Source organism: Pogona vitticeps, chromosome 2 (assembly GCF_051106095.1).
Source record: "Pogona vitticeps strain Pit_001003342236 chromosome 2, PviZW2.1, whole genome shotgun sequence".
Lineage (NCBI taxonomy): Eukaryota > Metazoa > Chordata > Lepidosauria > Squamata > Agamidae > Pogona > Pogona vitticeps.
The window spans coordinates 7,619,015-7,636,180 of NC_135784.1; the positions used below are offsets into that span (position 1 = coordinate 7,619,015).

General features: G+C 45.5%; 1 protein-coding gene across 1 annotated transcript in view; it reads right to left on the reverse strand.

The window, feature by feature from the left end:
• LOC110070683 (uncharacterized) overlaps positions 1-17,166 on the reverse strand; it is a 394,582-nt gene that overhangs the window by 114,422 nt on the left and 262,994 nt on the right. The gene's annotated exons all lie outside the window — the stretch shown is intronic.

Below are 17,166 nucleotides of genomic sequence, written 5' to 3' on the forward strand. Positions count from 1 at the left end.
GGGCTTCCCAACCCAAATTGGGTTGGGGAGTTCAAGATTCATGGCATCGTGGAGGGAGGGGCACAAAAGAGAGATTAGGATGAATTCTACGTTACACAAAAATATTCATGCACACATGCACAAACACAGAGTGTGACCTCGTGCTTCCCTGAGGAGGGGCGCGGGTGTCTTTTCTCATGTTCCCCCCCCCCCAAGGCTTGGTTGCTTTCCCTGAATTCAGGAGGGAAAAAACCCTTTCTCTCTTGGGAGCCCTCCCCCTTGGCTTCTTCTTCCTCTGTCTCTCTCCCCCCCTCCATCTCCCCCTCTTCTCCAGGTGGGCTCTTCCTCTTCCCCCCCTCCCCCAAAACACACACCTAGCTTCCCTCTGACTTCTGGGGAGCAGGCAATACAGGGAAGATAAGAGTGAAGGATTGCAGCCAGTCAGGCAGAAAGGATGATCATCCTCCCCCCCCCCCCACCATGACCCCAGAGGTCTGAGGCAGGGAGTCCCAAAGGAATACAGCGCCAGGAAGGGAGGAGGTCCCACACCGTCCTTTTCCCACCTCCCTTTCGGAGTCTGGCTGAGATTCTCTGGTGGTGCAGAAATGGCCGAGCCCTGCTGGGAAGGGGAGCCCAAAAACGCCCGGGAGAGATGAAGCCTGAAGGGGGAGCGGAGAGAGGGAAGGAAGGAAGGAACAGCAGGGGATGCAAAGGCAAACCTAAGGGCCTTCAGACCACCGGAGTTAAAATGGAAGCCGAGGCAACGGCAAGTCACCCCTGCAGTGTGGATGCTTTTGACTCTTGACGTCTACCCACGTGGCCCCTGCTTGTTCCACCAAACCAAGGGCTCACGCTACGTATCCCACAAGCTGACACCTATTGTGATGCTTCCCTCACGGGCTCTCAGGTGGTTTCACGAGGCCCCACGGCACCTTCCCTCCCTTTACGCTGCCGCCAGTTGAGACCCCCTGTCGACACCCTTCAATTACGAAGATTGAGGTCCAAGCTGTGGCTCAAGATGAACTGGTATCAGTGTGTGGGATAAGTAACGTGTTGTCACATGGCTCTAAATCTCAAGCTAATTCAGTCTAGGTGGTGGGGCAGCAAAATGCGGAGACTCAAGTCTCCCACCAGGAAGCGGGTGTAGGAAAAAGGCGGCTGCAACAGCACCTGATCTTTATTACTTTTCTCATGCTTGGAACAAGCCTAACCAGATCAAAAACCCCAGAAGGTGTCCAGGCACCTGGTGGAAGCTTGGGGCACACCTGCAGAAGAGTTCTCCTGCAAAATGCAAGACATGCATTGGAAAGAGATTGCATCCCAGAGGCAACTCCAGATCGGCTTTCGGGCGCCCTGATTTTGATCTCGCAGACGCATCCTGGGTTGGGACAGAGTTCCCCAGCTGCCCCAGGAGAAAAAGGCAGGCGGCAGCGGAGAGAGGCATTTTGGCAGAACCAGAAAAGAATTTTGGACCCCTGGTGTGATGGGTTGGTGTCGACAGGGAACTTCAGTAGTGGCACAGCCGGAGTTGGGTTATGTAACACACTATAGGGGGCACCCTATATACACCAAAAAGAGTGGTCATAAGACCAGATAGGCGGTCTTATGACCACTCTTTTTGGTGTATATAGGGTGCCTCTTTCCAAATCTCTTTGTCTCCCTTAGGTACTGGTTTACAGTTTCTGCCTCGATCCACTGTAGCTTTTCGGGCTCTCTGTGTTTCCTATCTCCTTCCACTATTTCTCTCCTTCTCTTGTGCTAATCTTTTCCTCCTTTCATCTGTTGGAGAAGATTTCCCCATGTAGAGACAGAAAACGCAGGGGCTCTCCTCGGGGTTAGGAAACTCCCAGGGCAAGTCAGCAGCAGTGCTGCCTCCCTGGGAAATGAATGGGGGGGGGGGTGGATCATCTTCCTTGGCTTTAGAATTAGACTCTAGGTAGTTCGTTGTGTTTAAAATAATCACAACCCCCTGCAGAAGGCTTAGTGAGGTAAATCTTGACCCAGATTATAAATGGTTAACATACAAAGGTTCCTCAGTTTCCTTTTTTCTTAGTAATGTTATTACTTGTTTAAAGTTTTGTAAAACTTCACCATAACTTAATACCCATTGTAGTGAAGCGATCCTAAAAGGATCACTTGCAGTTACTGTGCTAATTTCCCTACGTTACTTATTCATTCAAATTTGCTCTCGTGTAACAGCTTATTCTGTGGCAATACCTCATGCAGATTTCTCAGCTCTGGTCACTTACTGACAATCTAGAGTCTGGGCTGGCCTGGCCCTCTGATTTTAGAGCTACCGTTCCGTATGGTACCCCATTCACAATCATTTGTCCGTTTGGACTTCTCGAGCTTTTGGAGACAAAAAACACGCATGCCTCTTTATATTCAGGTTCTGAAGTCTTCATGTTTCCCCTAATTTTTTCCCTAATGGATCTCTTACGAGGTGTTCAATTGTGGCTTCACTGGTCTGCCCTGGACAGCCTAGACCACGTCCCCCTGACAAATATGGTCAGGAAATGCTGGGACGGATTAGGGTCATCCTGGATTTCCCCAGGAGCCAGTCTGAAGGCTCCCTTCTGCCTATTTTTTAGGCAGGCGTATTATGCTTCAAGGTCCCTTCAATTTTCCTGGCTTTTTGGGAGGCGGAGCTTGGTCACAGTGAAGCCAGCAGCTTCTGGGAACAGCTTCCGGAAAAAGCTGGAACCGCCTGGTCTAGGGTCCTGCTAGAAAGGGGGGGACCAAAGGGGAGACCAGGAGAGGTCTCCCTGAAGCAGTTGGTGAGCACCAGATGGGTAGAAGATTGGGCAGCAACCAGATTTTCTTCCCTCTGAAAATTCACCAAAGCATAGATCGGAGACGGGAAGCCATTTTATGGCAGAAAGCTGTGGGAAACTCCACCCGCAAATTCCCCGAGGAGAAGAGAACAAAAATACTGTGGAAAATACACAATAACAAAGTAAGCTTTGATTTATGAATAACCTCATGAAGATGTAAAAGAAACTAGAGTGAAATATCTGACCGGAAGAAGTGAGAAACAGCGGCGAGTCGTGCTTACCACTTACCTTTTTAAAGCGAAACTGACTCTAAAATAGCAAGTTCTTAAACAGCAGGCTGGCTCAAGGTCACACATAAGCAGTAAGACGGAAAAAATTGTGTTTCTGGAAAAAAATCCCAGAGGAAATACTACTGAACAGACTTTAAGGGACTGAAATTTTGTGAATGCTGTTTAGCCTGCAGTGCTCTTCGAAGCCTACCCTCTCTTCCTGGGTCATCCTTCTTGTAGGCACCTTACCTGTGGGCTGTATCTACAGGCTGAACCTGGGTGAGCCGAAGCACGCAGGGGGCTGGCTCTAATTTGTCCTGGGCAGGTACACTCTGGTGGCCATACAGGAAGGCTTCTGGTACCTGTACGGGTTGCTCCGTTTGCCACAATCGTGGCTCTAGCCAGCCTGCTTCCCCTTTTCTTGTCTAGACAAATCAAATTTAGAACTTTTTTTGCATGGAGCTTCTTGCTGATATAGAAACTTTTATCTCTTGCAACTCCCTGCAGATTTGTATCAGGCTCACCATCCCATCTTCCCTTGGAAGTTTCCATCTCCTTTTTAGGCCTGGGGTGCTCGTCTTTCAGGAACCGACACACCTGTCACTCATAAGATTCCTTTATCTCCAATCCTGATGTCTCAGGCAGGAGGTGCAAAGCATCACCTCCGAGGTGTTCTGGACCCAACTCTTCCCTTCTGGGTCCAGTGTTCTCCCATGGGAGGGGACCCTGCCAAAAGCCCTTTCCGAGGGGTTGGTCCATCTCTCCCTTTCCTCTCTTTGGCTAGCGTGCCTCTCTCCACCCTGATCTTTCTGCTCCACTCTCTCACCTCTTTCTCTTCCCAATAAGAGGGGTTCACAGGTCTTACTAAACCTTTCTGCCTCTTCAAGAGGTATGATCAATTTCTCCCACTGTTTGGTCCAGGGACTCTCCAATCATATCCACTCCCAGCCTTGTGGTAATGTCCTCTCCTTTTTTGTGCTTCTGCCTCTCCAGCTTCCACTGTCCCCCTTCTTGATTGTTCCTCCTGATATCTCTCTCTTCCCTCCTCCTGTCTGTGATGTCCCTCTTTCACGTCACAATGGTCAGGACACTCTCTCATTCACACTTTATTTACGCTGCCACCAACCACTCCTTCATAAGACTCTTCAGACAAATGTATGATTTTAAAAATAAAAACTTGTATTTTATTGATAACAACAGAAGGAATGGTAAATCACTTTATCAACTAAGATAAAAAGGCAATCAGTAATAATAAAGTATCCCCTCATACACACTCTCTCTCAGACCTTAACTAACTCAGTACTTCATGCCTTAACTCTCACTCTAACTCTCTATAACTCTCAACTCTCAAAAACTGACTCACATCATTCACTCCCCCCCCCTTATGTACACAGCTCCACCTCCTGGAGTCCCACCTCCTGCTCTGCTATAGGCAGATGGGTTCCAGCATAACCATGATAGGCAGGTGACGTCATCGCAGCCGTCACATACCTTCCCCCTTAATAAGTTGTTTTGTGATGAAACGCTATAGTGCTTTTCAACACAAAACAACAGCAAGCAAATTACATTATTATCTACATTTTAATAACACACCTAAAATAACACATTTCTAAGCATACCTACAGTTGTGTTCAAAATTATTCAAACCCCAATGCTGTAAAGGGGTTTAGGGACTATAGTGTACATTTGGAATTGTATTCAGAATGAAATCCTACAAGGACGTTTTAAAGAACCAAATGCAACTAAAATAACATCAATTGTTTATGTAATACAGTAGTAAATGTTTCTTTTGTGGTTTCTTCATTGCCACAATTATTCAACCCCTTAAAGACTACCACTCTGAAGAAGAGAGGTTCATTCAGGTGTTTTTGATCAGGTATTGAAAACGCCTGTGGATGTCACCGAGCACCAATCAAGCATAATAAGCACCAATTAGGCAGCTTTAAAAGGACTGTGATACTCAGCTCCTTCTAGACATTTACTGGTGTGGTTACAAACATGGTGAAGTCAAGAGAATGGTCCAGGAAGACAAGAGAAGAGGTGATTTGTCTTCACAGGAAGGGCAATGGCTATAAGAAGATTGCAAAGAAGTTAAACATACCAAGAGACACCATAGGAAGCATCATTCGCAAATTCAAGGCAAAGGGCACTGTTGAAATGCTACCCGGTCGTGGAAGAAAGAAGATGCTGACTTCGACTGCTGTGCGCTACCTGAAGCGTAGAGTGGTGAAAAGTCCCCGTGTGACTGCTGAGGAACTGAAAAAAGATTTGTCAGATGTGGGTATAGAAGTTTCAGCTCAGACAATAAGGCGCATACTGCGTAATGAAGGTCTCCATGCCAGAACCCCCAGGCGCACCCCCTTGCTGTCTCCCAAGAATAAGAAGAGTCGACTGCAGTATGCCAAAAGTCATGTGGGCAAACCACAAAAGTTGTGGGATAGTGTTCTGTGGACTGATGAAACAAAATTAGAACTGTTTGGGCCCATGGATCAATGCTATGTTTGGAGGAGGAAGAACAAGGCATATGACGAAAAGAACACCTTGCCTACTGTGAAGCATGGCGGAGGGTCAATAATGCTTTGGGGCTGTTTTGCTTCTACAGGTACAGGGAAGCTTCAGCGTGTACAAGGTACCATGAATTCTCTTCAGTACCAGGAGATATTGGATGAAAATGTGATGCAGTCCGTCACACACCTGAGGCATGGGAGATGTTGGACCTTTCAAAAGGACAATGATCCCAAGCATACCTCCAAGTCCACTAGAGCATGGTTGCAGAGGAAAGGCTGGAACATTTTGGAGTGGCCATCGCAATCACCAGGCTTAAATCTGATTGAGAACCTCTGGTGGGACTTAAAGAAAGCAGTTGCAGGGCGCAAGCCTAAGAATTTGACTGAACTGGAGGCTTTTGCCCATGAAGAATGGGTGAAGATACCCGTAGATCGCTGCAAGACACTTGTGTCAAGCTATGCTTCACGTTTAAAAGCTGTTATAACTGTAAAAGGATGTTGTACTAAGTACTAAGATTGAATGTCACTTGGGGGTTGAATAAAAACTAATAATGATGTGAGCACAGAAAAGACATTTGTGGTTATTTCATTATAAACTTAAGGTTATATTTCTCTGACCTACAAGTGCCTCTTTCATGTAAATGTAAGCAAGATGACTGAATGATCAAAATCAATGTCAAAATGGCCAAAACATTCAATTTCAGTGGGGGTTGAATAATTTTGAACACAACTGTATACTTACCACTACTTACTTTAAAACAATAAAAGCACATATAATAATGCATTGAAAACACACTCGACATTTCAACACATAATATAACCATTTACATTCACATATACTTTAAATGTCCATATAAGTTCATCCGTTGTCTTCTGGTCTTCTGGATAAGGCGTCAGCCACACAGTTCAGAGTCCCTCTGACCACCTTAACCTCGAAGTCATAGTCCTGTAAGAGAAGCGCCCACCTCATCAGCTTACTGTTCTGGGCTTTCATTGTCCTTAGCCACATTAGAGGTGAGTGATCAGTGCACAAGGTAAAATGACGACCCCAGATGTAGGCCTTCAATTTCTCAATTGCAAAAACGATGGCCCAACACTCCTTCTCAATGGTAGATATGTTCTTCTCACTTGGATTCAGCTTCTTGCTTAGGTATGACACAGGATGTTGGTCTCCGTCGTCATCTTGTTGACACAGCACCGCTCCAACACCGGCATTGGATGCGTCGGTATAGATGATAAACTCTCTGCTGAAGTCAGGAGCATGCAGCACAGGATGGTTGGTTAAAGCTTCTTTCAGCCGACCAAACGCCACCTCGCAGTCCTGGGACCAGGAAACACGGTCACTGCTCCTTTTCTTCGTTAGCTCCGTCAATGGTGCAGCAATTTCACTAAAGCAGGGTATAAACTTTCTATAGTACCCTACCAGACCTAAAAAGGATCTCACTTTCTTTTTGGTATTGGGCCTGGGCCATTTAAGGATTGCATCTATCTTGGCCTCTAGAGGTTTGATAAGACCTCCTCCAACTCTATGACCCAAGTATTTCATTTCAGTGCTACCTAGCTGACACTTACTGGCTTTGACAGTTAACCCAGCGTCTTTTAGCCTTTGCAAAACTATCTCTAAATGATACAGGTGATCTAGCCATGTGTTGCTAAATACCCCAATGTCATCGATATAAGCCACAGTAAATGCACTGAGCCCTTGCAAAGTTTTGTCCATGAGCCTTTGAAATGTAGCTGGTGAATTTCGCAGGCCAAAACTAAGAACCCGGAATTCAAACAGACCAAATGGACTACAAAATGCTGTTTTCTCTTGGTCCTTTGGGTCAATTCTTACTTGCCAGAACCCTTTTGTTAGGTCCAGACAAGATATGAATCTGCAACCTCCAATGGTTTCAATTAGGTCATCAAGCCTGGGCATAGGATACGCATCAGGTTTGGTTACTGCATTTAACTTTCTGTAGTCCATGCAGAACCTGATGGAACCGTCCGGCTTGTCCACTGAGACTACCGGGGCTGACCAAGCACTAGAAGAGGGTACAATAATTTGGTCTTTCAGCATTTCATCCAGTTCTTTGCACACTTTCTCTACATAAGGACCTGTTACTCTATATGGTGTTACAGATTGAGGGGAAGCATTCCCTGTGTCAATCCTGTGTAGCACTCCCTTGGCAACACTAGGCTTGCTTGAGAACACTTCTTGATATTTTGTAACCAGAGTCCTAAGACTACTCTGCTGTTCGCTGGATAGACTAGGGCTGATCTGCACATCTTGTGGATTAAACTTCTGCTGATCCCTCCCTTCCCAGAAGGGTAACTCATGTTCCTCTTTATCAGCAGCTTTCATGGCAAACAGCACCTGGTTCGTTTCTCTATAATAGGGCTTAAGGGCATTGACATGAACAACCCTCCTGCCTAAACTTCCATCGTCCTCAATAATATAATTAAGGTCACTCATTTTCTGAATCACTCTATATGGTCCATCCCATTTAAGTTGTAATTTGTTCCCCTTAATGGGTCTCAGCCTAAGAACCTCATCCCCTGGGTTGAATTGACGTTCTCGTGCTCGTTTGTCATACCACTGTTTCTGTTTGGCCTTTTTAGTTGTTAAATTTTCCACAGCCAAATCCATATTTCTCTTGAGGCAGTTCATTAGTGAATCAATATAAGTTACTACATTGTGGGGATCATCTTCAATACACTGTTCCCAATTCTGCTTGATTAAATCTAGTGGTCCCCTTATATGTCTCCCAAATAATAGCTCAAAAGGACTAAAACCAGTACTTTCCTGTGGGACTGATCTGTATGCATATAAGAGTAGTTGTAACTTTTGGTCCCAATTATTTGGATTCTCCTGTAAGTAAGCTCTGATCATCCTGATGAGTTGTACCATTAAATCTTTCCGTTAACCCATTACATTCTGGGTGATAAGGAGAAGTTTCGAGGTGTCTGATCCCACAGATCTGCCACAACCTTTTCATAAGTCTGGATGTAAAAGAGGTTCCAAAGTCTGTGATAATCTCAGAAGGGAAACCCATTCTACTCATCTAATTTACTAAAGCCTCCGCTACAGTCTGGGTCTCTATGTTTCATAAAGGAATTGCCTCAGGGTACCTAGTGGCATGGTCCACAATGGTTAAAATAAATCTGTTCCCTCGCTTAGTGACTGTGGGCAATGGACCTATGATATCCACTCCTAGACGTTTAAAAGGTGTTGAAATTACTGGTAAAGGACACAGCTTTGCTTTTGTCTTGTCACGGTTATGTCCCTGTTTTTGACATACAATGCATCTCTGGAAGAAACTCCTAATAAGTTTTCCCATATCAGGCCAATAAAAGTTTTGGGCTATTCTCTGTTTGCTCTTATTTATCCCCAAATGAGCTGAGAAAATGTCTGCATGTCCCTTTTCTAGCAGCATAGGGTGATATTTATCAGGAACAACCAACTGCCTTTTAATCCCTTTGCCATATTAATCAGTTTTTCCTTATAGAGCAACCCACACTTTATAATGAAACGTTCAGGACGTTATCATCCACCTTTTCAAAACAACTTTTTAAAGTGGGGTCTGCTATCTGATCCCTGGCAAATACACTTTTCTGAGGTATTTCTAACGAAAACGCCTCAGCCTGGGATATGTTCTCTTCTTGTTCTTGAGAGCCAGTACCATTACTAGCTTCCCTTTGTTCAGGTTGTGATCGTGTAATCACCAAGGCACTCTTGACATGCTTTGTTAAGTCAGTGCCAATAAGACAAGGTGTAGGAATTTGAGAAGAAACCCACATTCGCCAAACTCCCCGCCATCCTTGATAATCAACTAAAACATCTGCCACGGGCAAGCTCACTATCTCCTTCCCAATTTCTTTGAGAATCAGGTTCTGACCAGGAATTATACATCCCTGAGGTACAATATCAGAGTGGCAGATCAAAACTTGTGAGCAAGTGTCTCGTAAAGCAGTGTAATTCTGTCCTAAAATTTTTATTCTGTCCCCAGCTGATTCCAGTAGCTGAGAATTTATCTGAATGTACAAACAATGTCTTATTTCAGCTATTGGCAGATCCTCATATTCTGTATTCTGGCCACTAGAAGTATCCATTTCTGAAGAGCTAGCTGCTGCTTCTGGCTGCGTTCCCATGGCAACAGGGCTATCTCTAGAGGGACTCATTTGGCTGTTCTGTATACAATACACAGACTTCGCCTCTTTCAAATTCACTTTCTGAGGAGAAATTTCTTTCTTTTGAGTTGTGTTAAAACACTGGGAAGCAATGTGTCCCCTGCCTTGACAAGCAAAGCAAATTTTATCTCCCCATGAGCCTCTGTTAGTGAACTTTTCTGATTTTTCTTTTCCCTCCAAAATCTGGTTCCTGGACTGGCTCTGCCCAGAAGTTTTACCCACAAAATGGCTGCCCATTTTAGCCTGACCCTGACCTGGCTCTTTGGAGTACTTTGGGTCCCATGTTTTCCTCATACCTTTTCCCTCATAACTTACAGGCCCCCTTATTTGTGAAATAAAATCAGCAATCTGCGCAGCCTGTCTAATGTCAGTAGGTTTCCTTTCCTGAATCAAATATTTAAGTTCACCACGGAGCAAGGAATAGAACTGCTCCAAACCTACAATATTTTTTAACTGTTGAAAAGTCTGTGCATTCTCCTGTTCCAACCACCTGTCAAAACATCTCTCTAAGTTATAACCCAGCTGTGTGAAAGTTTCATCTGATTTCTTGGTGAGCTTTCTGAATTTCTGTCTGAGGTGTTCTGAATTAATGCCAAATCTAAGAAAAACCAACTTTTTAAACTCTGAGTAATCTTTACTGCCCTTTCATGGATTGCTGCCTTGTCGTGGCGAAGGGGCTTGAGTAACTCAGAGAAGCTATGGGCTATGCCGTGCAGGGACACCCAAGACGGACAGGACATAGTGGAGAGTTCCGACTAAACGCAACCCACCTGGAGTAGGAAATGGCAAGCCACTCCAGTATCTTTGCCAAGAACGCCCCATGATCAGAAACAAAAGGCTAAAAGATATGACGCTGGAAGATGGGCCCCTCAGGTCGGAAGGCGTCCAACATGCTACTGAGGAAGAGTGGAGGACAAGTACAAGTAGCTCCAGAGCTAATGAAGTGGCTGGGCCAAAGCCGAAAGGACGCTCAGCTGTGGACGTGCCTGGAAGTGAAAGGAAAATCTGATGCTGCAAAGAAAAATACTGCATAGGAACCTGGAATGTAAGATCTATGAATGTTGGGAAGCTGGAGGTGGTCAAACAGGAGATGGCAAGAATAAACATCGACATCCTGGGCATCAGTGAACTAAAATGGACAGGAATGGGCGAATTCAGCTCAGATGATTATCATATCTACTATTGTGGGCAAGAATCCCGTAGAAGGAATGGAGTAGCCCTCATAGTCAACAAGAGTGGGAAAAGCTGTAATGGGATACAATCTCAAAAATGATAGAATGATGTCAATACGAATCCAAGGCAGACCATTCAACATCACAATAATCCAAGTTTATGCACCAACCAGCATTGCTGAGGAGACTGAAATTGAACAATTCTATGAAGATTTACAACACCTTCTAGAACTGACACCAAAGAAAGATGTTCTTCTCATTCTAGGGGACTGGAATGCTAAAGTAGGGAGCCAAGAGATAAAAGGAACAACAGGGAAGTTTGGCCTTGGAGTTCAGAACGAAGCAGGACAAAGGCTAATAGAGTTTTGTCAAGAGAATAAGCTGGTCATCACAAACACTCTTTTCCAACAACACAAGAGGCGACTCTATACATGGAAATCACCAGATGGGCAATATCGAAATCAAATTGATTATATTCTCTGCAGCCAAAGATGGAGAAGTTCTATACAGTCAGCAAAAACAAGACCTGGAGCTGACTGCGGTTCTGATCATCAGCTTCTCATAGCGAAATTCAAGCTTAGACTGAAGAGATTAGGAAAAACCACTGGGCCACTCAGGTATAATCTAAACCAAATCCCTTATGAATACACAGTGGAAGTAAAGAACAGATTTAAGGAACTAGATTTGGTGGACAGAGTGCCTGAAGAACTTTGGATAGAGGCTCGTAACATTGTCCAGGAGGCAGCAATGAAAACCATCCCAAAGAAAAGGAAATGCAAGAAAGCAAGGTGGCTGTCCAACGAGGCCTTAGAAATAGCAGAGAGGAGAAGGGAAGCAAAATGCAAGGGAGATAGAGAAAGTTACAGAAACTTGAATGCAGACTTCCAAAGAATAGCAAGGAGAGACAAGAGGGCCTTCTTAAATGAACAATGCAAAGAAATAGAGGAAGATAACAGAAAAGGAAAGACCAGAGATCTGTTCAGGAAAATTGGACATATTAGAGGAACATTCTGCGCAAAGATGAACATGATAAAAGACAAAAATGGGAGGGACCTAACAGAAGCAGAAGACGTCAAGAAGAGGTGGCAAGAATACACAGAGGAATTATATCAGAAAGATTTGGATATCCCGGACAACCCAGACAATGTAGTTGCTGACCTTGAGCCAGACATCCTGGAGAGCGAAGTCAAGTGGGCCTTAGAAAGCCTGGCTAACAACAAGGCCAGTGGAGGTGATGGCATTCCAGTTGAACTATTTAAAAACTTGAAAGATGATGCTGTTAAGGTGCTACATTCAATATGCCAGCAAGTTTGGAAAACTCAACAGTGGCCAGAGGATTGGAAAAGATCAGTCTACATCCCAATCCCAAAGAAAGGCAGTGCCAAAGAATGCTCCAACTACCGTACAATTGCACTCATTTCGCACGCTAGCAAGGTTATGCTCAAAATCCTACAAGGTAGGCTTCAGCAGTATGTGGACCGAGAACTCCCAGAAGTACAAGCTGGATTCCGAAGAGGCAGAGGAACTCGAGACCAAATTGCCAACATGCGCTGGATTATGGAGAAAGCCAGAGAGTTCCAGAAAAATATCTACTTCTGCTTCATTGACTATGCGAAAGCCTTTGACTGTGTGGACCACAGCAAACTATGGCAAGTTCTTAAAGAAATGGGAGTGCCTGACCACCTTATCCATCTCCTGAGAAACCTATATGTGGGACAGGAAGCAACAGTTAGAACTGGTCATGGAACAACTGAGTGGTTCAAAATTGGGAAAGGAGTACGGCAAGGCTGTATATTGTCCCCCAGCTTATTTAACTTATATGCAGAATACATCATGCGGAAGGCTGGACTGGAAGAAACCCAAGCCGGAATTAAGATTGCCGGAAGAAATATCAACAACCTCCGATATGCAGATGACACCACTCTGATGGCAGAAAGTGAGGAGGAATTAAAGAACCTTGTAATGAGAGTGAAAGAGGAAAGTGCAAAAAACGGTCTGAAACTCAACATCAAAAAAACTAAGATCATGGCCACTGGTCCCATCACCTCCTGGGAAATAGAAGGGGAAGACATGGAGGCAGTGTCAAATTTTATCTTCCTGGGCTCCATGATCACTGCAGATGGAGACAGCAGCCCTGAAATTAAAAGACGCCTTCTTCTTGGGAGGAAAGCGATGACAAATCTTGACAGCATCTTGAAAAGCAGAGACATCACCTTGCCAACAAAAGTCCGAATAGTCAAAGCTATGGTTTTTCCTGTCGTGATGTATGGAAGTGAGAGCTGGACCATAAAGATAGCAGACCGCCGAAGAATTGATGCTTTTGAATTGTGGTGCTGGAGGAGGCTCTTGAGAATCCCCTGGACTGCAAGGAGAACAAACCTATCAGTTCTAAAGGAAATCAACCCTGAATGCTCACTTGAAGGACAGATCCTGAAGCTGAGGCTCCAGTACTTTGGCCATCTCATGAGAAGAAAAGAGTCCTTGGAAAAAACCTTGATGTTAGGAAGGTGTGATGGCAAGAGGAGAAGGGGACGACCGAGGATGAGATGGCTGGACAGTGTCTGCGAAGCAACCAACATGAACCTGACACAACTCCGGGAGGCAGTAGAAGACAGGAGGGCCTGGCGTGCTCTGGTCCATGGGGTCACGAAGAGTTGGACACGACTAAACGACTAAACACACACACAATCTTTACTGAGTTCTATTGGCATATCAGCATATATTTCTGCAATTTTCCCACTAATCAGAGACCTTAAAACTACCATTTTCTCTGCTTCTCTGAGGGAAAAATCTGAGGCTGCTCTCTCAAAACTTGTAAGGAACGCTTCAACTGAATCCCCTTGTTTATAGGAAGGAAATTTCTTTAAATCTGCTTTCGATAATTGGCCCACCTCAGAATCTCTATTGTTATTATTGTTCTGGTTCATCATTTCCAATTTTCTTAACTCAAACGCCATCCTCTCTCTCTCCAATCTTTCTCCTCTTTCCATCTCCATTTGTCTCATTCTTTCCTCCTTTTCTAATTGTCTCATCCTATATTCCCGGGTAGGTGGGGCTCGTCAGCCCTGGAAGGCAGCCCATCTAGGAGAAGGACCACTCCGAATGTAAACCTCCACTGCCTTGTGGCTATATCCACTTATGGAAAGGGCTTCAGGAGATAACCTCGAGGCAAAATCCGGAGCCGGAGTCCCGGAGGCATTTTCTTTCATTCTGCCAACTCCTGCGACGTTGCTGGAACCAGTTGTATTGGCTCTTGCCTTTCCACTGGACCATTTCAGCGATGTGGAGAGGGGGGGTTTGCTGCTTGGGTAACAGCCTATCCTCCATACTATTTTACCCAGGCTTCGTGCTCTGGAGAGGACACTCCAGCTTCGCATACAGCGTCGAAACAACACGGGAAGTAGCAGTTACCGGTTATAAGTCTCTGCTCAATTGGCGTAGAGCAGGACGCCAGGGGCTACTTCTGACGGTGGGAGAGGTCATTGCACCTCACTAGGTAGATACCGCCCGCCTTAAGCTGGGCAGCCCCCAGCCAGTAAGGTGCTACCTCGCCACGGTCTGTTAACCTCACGGGGTGCGTGGGGTTTAGGGTGAAACCCGACAAGCAGATCGACAACCGTGCACCATGCAACAATCATAAGAAAACTTCTGCCCTAAAGCTGGGCACCTGGAATGTACCGACAATGACCCCTGGCTTTCCTGACTACGGCTTTCCTAACGACCTGCAAGAAATAGACGATGTGCGCAAGACAGCTGTCATTGACATGGAACTGAGTAGACTGCAGATGGACATTGTTGCCCTGCAAGAGACAAGACTGCCAGACTCGGGATCTGTCAAAGAAAAAAACTTCTCATTCTTCTGGCAGGGAAAACCATCGAATGAGACCAGGGAATATGGTGTTGGCTTTGCAGTCAGAAACACTCTCCTGAGATGCATTGTTCCACCCACTGTGGGGAGTGAAAGAATCCTGTCTCTGCAGCTCCACTCATCAGCAGGACCAGTAACCCTCATTAGTGCATATGCACCAACACTGTCATCCACTCCAGAAGTGAAAGACAAATTCTACGACGATCTGGCAGCTACTATCAAAAAAGTCCCTGAAAGAGAGTCACTGTTCATTCTTGGAGACTTTAATGCTAGAGTTGGTGCTGATCACAATTCTTGGCCCACTTGTCTAGGCCGTTTTGGCATTGGAAAGATGAACAAAAATGGCCAACGCTTACTGGAGTTTTGCTGTTACTATGGTCTCTGTGTCAGCAACACATTCTTTAATACGAAGCTGCAACACAGAGTTTCCTGGAGACATCCAAGATCCAAGCATTGGCATCAGCTCGATCTGATCCTCACTAGACGTTCTAGCCTTGCTAGTGTTACGATCACACGCAGCTACCAGAGTGCTGATTGCGATACTGATCACTCCCTGGTGTGTAGTAGAGTAAAACTGCGAACAAAGAAATTGTATCACATGAAAAAGGAAGGAAGACCACGTATTGACATCAACAAGACTCATGATCAAAGAAAAGTGAAGGAATTTGCCCAAGCACTCGAGGAAACCCTTCCAGGTCCAGCTAATGTAAATGCACCTGAACGATGGGAACACTTCAAGAACACTGTCTACAACACCGCCTTGTCCACCTTCGGCAAGAAGACCAGAAAGATGGCTGACTGGTTCAAAGCCCACTCGGAGGAGTTAATGCCAGCCATTGAGGATAAGAGAAGAGCTCTAGCAGCATACAAAGCCTGTCCTAGCGAGTACAACCTGCAAGCTCTTCGAGCCGCTCGTAGCCAAGTCCAACAGGCTGCCAGGAGATGCTCCAATGACTACTGGCTTCAGCTTTGCTCTCAGATACAGATAGCAGCGGACACAGGTAACATCAAAGGAATGTATGATGGTATCAAGCAGGCCTTAGGTCCATTACAGAAGAAATCTGCTCCCTTGAAGTCTACTACAGGTGTGATCATCCAGGACCGAGCACAGCAGATGGAACGCTGGGTGCAGCACTACTCCGAGCTATATTCCAGAAAGAATGTAGTAACCGAAGAAGCATTAAATAACATTGAGTGCCTGCCTGTCTTGGAAGAGCTGGACAGCGAACCAACCCTAGCAGAAATAAATGCGGCCTTGGACTCCCTCACCTCTGGCAAGGCACCTGGAAGGGACAACATCCCTGTTGAAGTGCTGAAATGCGGTAAGGAGATCATCATCACCGAACTGTATGAAATCTTTTGTCTCTGCTGGAGGGAAGGTGGAGTACCACAGGACATGAAGGATGCAAACATTGTCACGTTGTACAAGAACAAAGGTGACAGGGGTGACTGCAATAACTACCGTGGTATCTCTCTTCTTAGCGTTGTAGGGAAGCTGCTTGCCCGTGTTGTGCTGAAGAGGCTCCAGGTGCTTGCAGACACAGTCTATCCGGAATCACAGTGTGGATTTCGAGCAAATAGATCCACCACTGACATGGTATTCTCCCTCTGACAGTTGCAGGAGAAATGCAGGGAACAACAACAGCCACTCTTAGTGGCCTTCATAGACCTTACAAAAGCATTTGACTTGGTTAGCAGGGATGGCCTTTTCAAAATACTTCCCAAGATTGGATGTCCACCTCGTCTCCTTAACATCATCAGGTCCTTCCACAATGGAATGAAAGGCACTGTAGTTTTTGACGGCTCAACATCAGATCCCTTTGACATCCGAAGCGGAGTGAAACAGGGCTGTGTCCTCGCACCAACACTTTTTGGGATCTTTTTTGCTGTCATGCTGAAGCATGCCTTTGGAACTGCAACAGAAGGTGTCTATCTCCGGACTAGATCAGATGGAAAGCTCTTTAATCTCTCTAGATTGAGAGCAAAGACCAAAGTCTAGCTGAAATGCATGAGGGACTTCCTCTTTGCAGACGATGCAGCCATTGTTGCCCACTCTGCTGAAGACCTCCAACAACTAATGAACCGTTTCAGCAAGGCCTGCCAAGACTTTGGACTAACAATCAGCCTGAAGAAAACACAAGTCATGGGCCAGGGTGTGGACTCACCTCCCTCTATTACCATCTCCACACAAGAATTGGAGGTTGTTCACGACTTTGTGTACCTTGGCTCAACCATCTCTGACACCCTCTCTCTAGATGTCGAGCTGGATAAACGCATTGGGAAAGCAGCCACCATGTTCTCTAGACTCACAAAGAGAGTATGGCTCAATAAGAAACTGACAACACATACCAAGATCCAGGTCTATAGAGCCTGTGTCCTGAGCACACTCCTGTACTGCAGCGAGTCCTGGACCCTTTGTGCCCG